The following is a 10,088-nucleotide window of genomic DNA, read 5'->3' as shown; positions in this document are numbered from 1 at the left end:
CAAACGTTTTTTATTGTTTTTTTATTGATATAATTATAATATGCTTGTTATTGTGCAGGGGCGAGTTTAAGAAGTTCAGAATAGATATTATAACACAAACAACTAACTCATTTTCCAGTCTCAGTAAAAAAAAGATGAAGAACTTCCCTGATACAACAAATCTGTGATTCACCAATGTTTTCAGACATAAATTTGTTACATTATGAACAACTTGTTCCTCAGAAAACCTGTAATGAGTAATTGTGAGAAATGAATTAAATGTGTAACAGTATCAAATCACATGCAACTTTTTCACACTTGATCTGTTTTGTTTATGGTTTTTAATTCGGTGAGTTTCTCTTCTCTTGACTTTTTTCATCTTTTGCTACTCTGTAACTCAAAATGTTTTTGTTTTGTTTTTTCATATTGACTTTGATGTTCAGACTTGTCCCACAGTGACTGTCTCACATGAAACTGTATTTAGACTCTTTGTTATTTGTATTTATACTTCTGCTTCATCACTGTTTTCTCCACTTCACCTCCAGGTAGACATGTTGGAGCTTTCAGAATGTAACTAACAGACATAAAATGGCAACAACTAGACTGGCTGGTGCATGCATTTCATGGATCTGACACAAATTTAGAATTTTGTGTGAGCACTCATTTTTTTGAGCACATTTTGAGTACATTTCTACTTTTGTAAATGGGGGAATAAACTTTCTAGTCTAGACTTTCCCAGCAACCAAGTTTTCAAATGTTTGCTGGCTTTGCCCCAAAATAAGAATTCACTAGCTGGGCCCACGTCCTCATTTTAGGTTTGACAGCATTTTAGTAGGTAAAGTTAAAGCTTTGACATAAATTGAGCTGCGGTTTGGGGAAGGCCTCGAAGGGGACTGGCAGATTCCCATGCACTAAATAGAAATGAAGAAGTTAAAGAATTGTGAACAAGGAGGGAGGGTGGGGCACGTAAACGAGAATGAACATCTTGCAGAACTGGGGGAACCTAGATGACAACCGGAAGGAGCGTGTTTGGAGGCGTGGTCCTGCTCCTGAAATTCCGATACATAATCTCCATTTAAAAAGAGTTTTTCCTCTTTTTATATGGAGGGGTCGGTGCGTTGGTGGTTCTTGGTGTCCGGGGCTGGGCGCTCAGGTATGTACCAGCTCACTCCCGGTGACTACTTGGCGGGGCCTGGTGCCTGTTGCTCGGTCAGGCCTCTTCCGGGGCAAAGGGGGTCCTCGGGCCTCCGGCTTCTGTGCCTGCGGCTCAGTTCACTCTGGCACAGCTGGCAGCTGGCAGAGCCGGCGGGCACGCCACTGCAGCCCCCTCTGGCTTCTGCTCCGTGGCTACTGGGTGACCCCTCATCTGGGGCTCTCCTCAGCTCTTCCCAGGAGGGTGACACGGATGCTTCTCCAGTGGTCCCCTTGGGCTCTCTCTCTCTGGGGCCTCTGGATGTCTGGGGCCTGGATCTCCTCTATGCCTGCTTCATGCCCTGGGGGACAGGGCTATGGCTCTCTACATCCTCTAGCAGACCGTTACATGGGGAAACCTTTTGAATACAAGTGCGCTGATCCACACAGGTGTGCACACGGGTGTTCACTGTTCATAGACATAAACTACACCTTTATTGGCTGCTATTTCCAAGCACATTATGCGCTGTCGGTCCTACGTGCTGCACAACAACATTCAACATTTCGTATTTACTGCTGTTTACACTTAGCTAGATTAACGTGATGGTGTTGTGTTTAGTATGTTGCTCTGTTTTTTTTGCTTGTTTTCTCTTCTTTTTCTCTCAATAGGTGATCCAGGAGATTTTTTTTTCTTCTTTCTCTTTTTAAGTGCCCTTTCTCACTGTCCCTCTTCCCTTCTGTTTTTCTTTTCCTCCATCTTTCTTTCTCCCTTTCCTATCCCTCAGTCATGTCTGTAACAACTGAAAATAAAATAAATAATAACAACAAAGGTTGATCAAATGGACCAATACGGCTGATCATTCTGTAGATGCGGTTGGAGTGAGTCTGGGGGTCGTCCAGGGAGAAGCCGGAGGACAGCAGTGCGGTTTCGAACAGCAGGATGATGAGGTCCTTCACAGCCTTGTCGTTCTTGTCAGCCTAAGCCTTCTGCCTGAGGATTTACTTTGCCATTTGGCAAAGTAAATCCACTGGGTATCCTTGTTGGTCTTCAGACAACAATTCTGACGGCTGAAAAACCAAAGGGGACAGGCAAAAAAAAAAAAAAATAAGAGTTTTTCCTCCCTGGCATGGACAGTTACACAACTTTCCCACTTTGTTACCCACTCAACATGATCAACTTCTCATGATCAATAAACACCTAATTCACCGAATGCACACAGTAAGCCAAGAAAAAAAGACACCTGCCTACACCTTTATTAGATCGATAGTTAGATAGATAGCTTGGTTCTTGGCTCTTTTATAGTGTAGTAAGTGCCATGTCTGCCCCTTTTATAAGGTCTCTACTTCAGCAAATACAAAATCGGTGACACAGAACTAAAATCTAAATCAGGATCATCTTGGTCCGGAATGTCCTGCTTCCCACACTTGTCAGCTTTCTACTGTCTACAAACTGTTAAAAGCAAAAAACATTCCTCCAAATGCTCGAAAACGTCACGTACGTCTCATGTGTCCTCTGCAATGAATGAATCCTACTGAAATACAAGCAAGAACCTCTGTGGGTTTACAGTGTCATGATGAAATTGGTTGAAAGACAACAAATTTACCCTTGTTTGTCCAACTGCCACGCACGATATCTCAAACGCTGATAGGATTAAGACTTTCATTTTTCTTCATTGTAGCGCAGTAATGCTATTCTGCGTTGTCTCCAGATGCTTCTCTTCAGAAATGTCGTGAAACAAGCTGACTTGATTTGGAAACAGGTTGAAATACTCGAGTGCAGAATAAATGAATGAGCCAAAATGTTTGCTTGTTTTATTAAACAAGAATTTTACAGTCTACGTTGGAAAAATTGACATGTTGAGATAAGGAATATGATTTGGTAAGATGCACATTTTCTCGCAGTGTCCCAGAGATCTGTGTTTGACAAATTTAGGGAGTTGATGCATCTCATTTCAGCTGAATTCCAACATCTAAAATGACTCTGATTGGCCCAGTGGGGAACACCAAATACAAGCTCAAAACAAGCGTCATATTTGTCAGTGATTGGCCCTGGTGGTGCTGGTGAGGGGTGGGCTTGTGCTCGCTGCAGCTTGGTTTTCACTACAGCTTTTTTAAAGCCACCACGCTGCAGTTCATCCACATGTCGCCAAAATAGAAATTATTCATGTGTTGTGACATGAAATGTTCATGTATGCCCACAAAAGGTTCTGCATGTGATGGCACAGATGCCAAAAGCAGGGGTAAGAAAAGAGGGGTTCTTTACTTTGTACATAAAATCAAAAATATAACAGGGCCCTTTCACTCTGAAAAGGGAAAGGAAATGTCACTTTATGGAGGGAAATGTGCAACTGCCAAAAGGAGAAAGTACACGCTCCTTAAATGGAAAAGAAAAAGGTGTGAACTGAAAGACGAGCAGGCTGACATTTGCAAGTATTTATTATTATTTAGAAATAGATCAGAGACGATAGTAAGAGAAGAGGAACGGAAGCCTAAAAGTAAAGTAAATTATTATGAACAAGGGCCGTAAGGTGCCAGAGAATAAAGTAAAAGGCTAAAAATAGGAAGCAGGAAGGAGTAACTGAGAAACACTATCAGTATACCCAGATGGAAGAAGATCCCATTCTCTATCTCTCTCTCTGAGGGTAAATGTTTAAATTTTATGTACATGCTCAATGTCAGCTCTGAGGTCACGAGGGCTAAAAATAAAATCTAAAGTCAAACACAACTGCATGAAAAAAAAAAATCAAGAGTTTCCTCCAAGATGTCTGCATACTTATTTACACTAAATGCTATTCATTGTCTGCTGTGTGTTTTATAACGTCACTCAGCGCTGGGGTCAGGACCAAAGTATTTGTCCCGTAATCTGTCTGCAATCTACTTCAAGCAGTCAACTCTGTGTCATACACACTAATGTGATTCTCTGTGATCATCTCAAATACTACATACGACCTCCCGAACTACCAGTAAAGCTGCTACATTTCCTCCCATCTCTCATTTTGATGCATTGCAGCCTCCCGTTTAAACTTCTCCAGCACCTCAACATCCAGCTGCATGCTTCAGGAGGACCATACAGTGTAACAGGTAAACATAGATACCATGATAACACTGACAACATCCATGACAACAGTTTCATTTTGAAGCCTCGTATTTTGCCATCTTGGTTTTACATATGAGATGTGACAAGGAGGGGTGAACCTCCTGCTCACTGCACAATGATTTTTCAGTTACATGTTGTATTTGAAAAATATGATCATAACCAAGACTTATGTAACCCAGGTCCCACGTAGCTATGGTAAAGCTAGAGTATATAGTACAATGAGACTGGGCCTGGGTTCGTAGTGCTACTAATAATGATAACTGATACCCTCTAATTTAACTAATAAGGACCACCACAACTGTATTTTACACAAATCTATCCCTCACCGGGTATTTATTTAGACAGCAAAGAAATTAATATAAACAGTTACTTTTATAAAATGAATTGAATTAAAATAAACAAACAAAAAATACTGTAAATGTGACTACATGGATTATAAATAAAGATTATCCACACAAAATACCTCTTTCTTAGGTGCCAACTGTTATTTCAGTTACAACAGCTCACACCTTTAAAATGGATGAATTTCAACCTTTGATAATAACTTTGATTAAAACTACACACTTACTCAAATTAAACCAAATTTGTAACAGTGGGCCCACACACACACACACACACACTTTAACCTGTCCACACTACACCTGTAGCACGGTGCTTGTTGCAGGCCTGATTCGAAGTTCGGGTGCGGTGAGGCCTAAAACTGATGGCCGCTTCACTCAAACTGAGCCATAAACAAAATACGTGCTCTTTAGTTCCAGTTAGTACTCACGAGTCCAATGAGTTTGTTAGTGGGGCAATCAGAAACGGGCAGTTAGTTCACCAGTAGTGAAGACAGTCAGGGGTAAGAAAACAGTCAGGGGCGAGGAAACAGCCAGGGGTGAGAAAACAGCAGGGTCCATCCGGGCAGAAACCTCTCTCTCCCTCTCCTTTCAGAGCGTCCCTCGGCTTCTAAACATATTTAAACACTTGAGCTACAATACCAAATGCTATCACATAACGATTTAGCATTAGCATGCTTTGACTGAAAATCACAGAGCTAAACATACAGCATGGCATCACAGCACATAACGCGGTAAGCTGCGCTAATTAGCAAGCCGCTAGTTAGCATCACATATCACGCTATTTTATCACTATAACGAATAGTTACAGTACAAATGTCAAGGCACACAGTCTCATTTACCTCTTGCAGATCACAAATAAGTAATATCAGGACCACGGGTAGTCGACCTCAACGATACACTTAGATGCAAAATCCACACCACGTTTGCCTTACGACATCTCTCTCTTCAGACTTAGCTTCTGTGTCCGCTCCCACAGATTCACACAAACAGTACCACTCGTCCCGCCCCCATAGCAGAGAAGAGTGACGTTGACTGGCTCGTCAGCACAACAACCAATGACAATACAATATTGAGATAACTGACATTAGATGGGTAAATAAGCTTAGGTTACACCCCAACATATTTATTGTGCACAGAAAATGAACTCTAAATCATGAAACCCTTATATTTATTGGACTCTTAACTGTAAATGAAATACATTTGTATCCAAGCATATGATTTTTAAACCTTTTATCAACTATTTATATTTTAACCATTTCTTATAACAGTAGACTTTTTCTTTATACTGCAAGCCCGAATAATTGCAGACAGGGCTACACTTACAAAATAGACAATTTCTTTTATTCAATATGACCCAAAGTGAGTGACTAAAAAGGAAAGAGTTTGTAGAGATCGAGACAGCGAGCAGTTTTCTTCTACACTTCTAAAGGAACAGAAGTTGTTTTTTTTTTTTGTACTTCAAAAAGAATTCAGCTCAAGGGCACTTCAGCACTGGCTGCAGGCTTTCTCATTTCTCATTTCTCATTTCCAGAAGCAATGTCTGTCTTTTATGATGTCTATGGAAAGGATGTTACTCATCATTCCTCAATTTCAATTTTTCATTTCAAGGAATTAAGGAACTGTATTTGTGAACATGAATTTCAAACTGCGTCACTTTGGGACTCGACTGGTGACATTTCACTGCAACACATGAACAGATGAGAATGCAGACTGAAAAAAGCCTTAAGAGACCGAATGGAATAATGCAATAAAGAACGGGTGGAGGAAAGAAGCCAAAAGCAGGGAGATAACATAGGAGGAAAATGTGAAGTAAGGATGTTAAAACAAGAATAATGAAAAATGAAATCAGTTATCGTTCATATGAAACAACCTCAAGAATAATGAAAAACGGAATAAGAGAAATAAGACAGAAGTAAACATGGTTAAAAACTGAAATGTATGGAATACATGCAGAGCTTGAACTCTTTGACTCAGCATGATAAATCACCCAGGATTCAATGGGACGTCAACAACGCGTCCCAGAGCCTCAGTGCTACGGCTGCAGCATTAACAGGAGATTGATGGAGATGTACAGAGTCCTGGTGTACACAGTCTCATGGTCTTTGCTCTTCACCCCACCATCCATCATGATTCGAAACCTATACACTGCTGCATGCATGTACACACATCCATCAGGGACGCAGTCAGGAAGAGTAAAAGCAGGAAATCAGTTATCGTTCATATGAAACAACCTCAAGCTGAGCGTCAAAAAGAAGAAAAATAAATCGAGAAATGAATATTTTAAGTCCCCGCCAGCCTTCGTCTGCTGATGAGAATCATTTCAACATCATCTTCGGATAAATTGAAAGTTTTCAATAAAAGGCTGCAAGGTTATGAAAAAAGTGTGGTTAGAAATATCTGCTCTTTTTTTTTCTTCCATACATTCATGGTCAGTGTTAGCGCTGGTTGGTCACTCTCTTAAGATAATGCATCAGCTGGCTACTTATGAAACACAGGCCTGAGCACTAAAATGAAGAAAGTCATACTGACTGAACACAATACCTATAAAACATTTAAAACGCTCTCACACTTTTACAGCTATGTACTTCCCAATGGCGCAGTCACCTAGTTGTAGCTGCTAGCTTAATTAGTGCTTACATTCACTATCAGCTTCAAGCTAACTGACGCCTGAATCGTCAGCGTGGCTGCTTTTTGTTAAAATGATTGCCCAAATGCTGAGTCTAAATTCTGCAGCAGTTTGCATGTCACAGATCAATTACCAACGATGTGTATCCTAAAACTAGACGATAACGTTTCTGTTAGGATGGTGCACCAACATTTTGTGCTTCAGGTTTGACTGCTAACATGTCAAGATTGGCATATTTTAATATGTTTGGTCTAATTAAAGTTTTAGAACCACCAACAGCTTCGTCAGCTTCAGTGACTGTTTGTAGCAACAGCGAAGCTAGACATAAACTACACCTTTAATTACAAGCTAAAGTAATTTAAAAAATCTCTGTTATGACTTCATTAAAAAGCTCACTCTGGACAGGTGGCCAGCCCATCAAAGGGTCCACACAGAGACACAGTCAGCCACACACTCACTTAAAGCACCAATTAACCTGTAAAGCATGCATTTTGTTGGGGGGAGGACGCTGGAGTACCCTGAAAGAACCCATGTAGATAAAAGGAAAACATCCTCCACACAGAAGAAAGCCTTCAAGCTGTGAGTTGACAGTGCTAGCAAGCAGATGCACAGTGATAAATAGAGGCAAAATTTTGTAAAAAGTCTGTAATTGTCCAAAAATGTATTAACCTAACTTTTCTAGTCTCTACCGGAAGATTCAGACCAAGAACCTTTCTGCTGTGAGTTGTTGATGCTAACTTTTACAACATCATGCCACCCAGTCAGTGGGTTAAACAAGCCAGCAGTTAAGCAGACCAGTCGACCAAGATTTTCTTTGATTGACTGCAGACAGTAAATGTACAAGGAGGTTTCCAACAACAAACTTGCACCTATTTTGTCTTGGGATGCCAGTTGTTCTTTTTCTTTCATATTTGTGCCAACAACTTCTATGATATGTTTTTTTAAACTATCAAACTCTCACAGTGCTTTGCTGAGATTTGAAAGATGCGTATTGACTATTTGGACAGTCTCTGCAGCCTGTAGTTACCCAAAATACACTCTTCGGCATAGGTTTGCAGAAATCTTTCTGTCTTTTCAGGAGCATAATTCAAGTATAGGAAACAGCTTCTGAAATCATACAATCTATAAACACTTGTTGTTTGTGAGATGAAACTGTTACCTTGGACTGTTGTCATTTACTCTCGTTTCAGACCTTTGAATTGCTACCCACATCTCTGATTTGTTTAGGGATAGAAAGAGGCTTTTGTGTAAGTTCAATAAGAAATATCCTGTACCTCACATCTGTTTCCAGTCCACAGTGTTTAATCAAGCCCTGCTGATCTTTCCTCTTCTACGCTTCCACCTTGTGAAACCCACCGCATTCTCAAACTTGGATTCATTATTCTGATCCAGTGACCTCTTGTCTGCCTTCCCCAAATTCCCATCGATTAGGTCATTACTACTCTAAAGTTCTGCCTCTCAGACTCCCACACTCTTCCAAGACGAGAGACATTTAATGCCTTCAAAGCTCTTAACTGACAGAGGATGAACTAAGGGTCTATCAAATTCGTTTCATATCATGGGCCACATGAGGCCAATTTGATCTTAAGTGGGCCAGACCACCTAAATAAAGTATTAGAAAACATAGTGGAAAAAACTGTTTCATATTTTATCTACTACATACTACTGCATAACTGACAATGGGTGATGGCTTTGTAAGGAGACAAACCACAAAGCTGACCAATATACAGTCCAAAATTCGTTGGCAGGTTAAATCCTTTTGGAGGGGCCAGTTGTGGTCCCTGGGCCATATATTTGACACCACTGTTCTACACTGTCTCTGAATGTCTGAAATTTAGACAGCTCTTGCAACATTACCCACTTCACTAGTGCAAAGTCTTGAGAGTTCTGCATTTCCAGTCTGTAGGATTGTAATCAAATCAGCCAGAATGCCTGGCAGAGTGTGTGTGTGTGTGTGTGTGTGTGTGTGTGTGTGTGAGGAGTCATACAGCGCAGTTCGAAATGTCAGGGCTCGATTGATTTCTTCTCCCTCTGATTAATTCATCTTGCACTCTAATGTTCTGCATAGAAAATTGTTGAATGGCATTCAGCGAGATTAAAACCACAAACAGCGCTTTTCATAATTTGACAGGTGATTGGCAGGAGGCAGACTCCTGGTTGATTGCATCATTAGGGGATTTTTTTCCCCCAAAGGGGAATTAAAAGCACCATCAGCCTTTGCTACATCCATGTGGCCTCGTTGAAACACTGCTGCTCTGCCTGTCAGTTCACTTAATAACTCTCTCACACACACTGTTTCCGAGTGTGAACATGGACTGTGAGTGCTGACTGATTGTTCTTTGGTTGTTTCATCATCTGAAAGAACAGATACTCTTAAATTTAAAAAAAATAAATCATGAGAATCGTTAAATAAGTCATTTTTTAGCCATCTTTGCAAGATGGTCCAGATTAAAATCTCAGCAGCTGTTAAATGGATCACTATGCAATGTACACTTGATATACATAGCCCTAATGAATAAATCCTACTTACTTTTGTCAAACCATGATTGATTCACTGAATGATCAATACGCCAAAGTGATATTTTTAGAGAAACATTTAAATACTATTAAATCAATACTACTTGATTGATTCATTAATATGGCATTTAGGGCTGAGATTTATGTCCCCCTTTCCATCCATCCATGCACATACACAGAAAGCTAGACAGAGAGCAAGAGACAACATATATCAACAGACATGAAAACAGATATGACACTGTGAAATGCACTATACACAGGTACACACACACTCAGGTCTTTATCACCAGGTTCCACATTTATTTACAGTGTTCCCAGACTGAACACAGTCTGACAGCTGTCGGTCCCAGCTGATTTCCCTCTTTTCCGCTCCTCTCCGTCTCACTATAAAAAGGGA

General features: G+C 40.5%; 1 long non-coding RNA gene across 1 annotated transcript; it reads right to left on the bottom strand.

The window, feature by feature from the left end:
* Positions 1–2,947: 2,947 nt before the first annotated feature.
* LOC146717053 (uncharacterized) lies at positions 2,948–5,529 on the bottom strand. Its single transcript, XR_014915837.1, has 3 exons — positions 5,388–5,529; positions 4,612–5,155; positions 2,948–4,475 (listed from the first exon to the last, which is right to left on the bottom strand). It is a non-coding gene; the product is annotated as an uncharacterized LOC146717053 (long non-coding RNA).
* Between the last annotated feature and the right edge of the window lie 4,559 nt (positions 5,530–10,088).

This window comes from Copadichromis virginalis, linkage group LG2, assembly GCF_057382275.1.
Source record: "Copadichromis virginalis isolate Kocher_CV1m ecotype Utaka linkage group LG2, C_Virginalis_male_GT1.1, whole genome shotgun sequence".
In the NCBI taxonomy this organism is placed as follows: Eukaryota; Metazoa; Chordata; class Actinopteri; order Cichliformes; family Cichlidae; genus Copadichromis; species Copadichromis virginalis.
The sequence above is the reverse complement of the archived record's forward strand: the minus strand, read 5'-3'. Positions and strand labels throughout refer to the sequence as shown.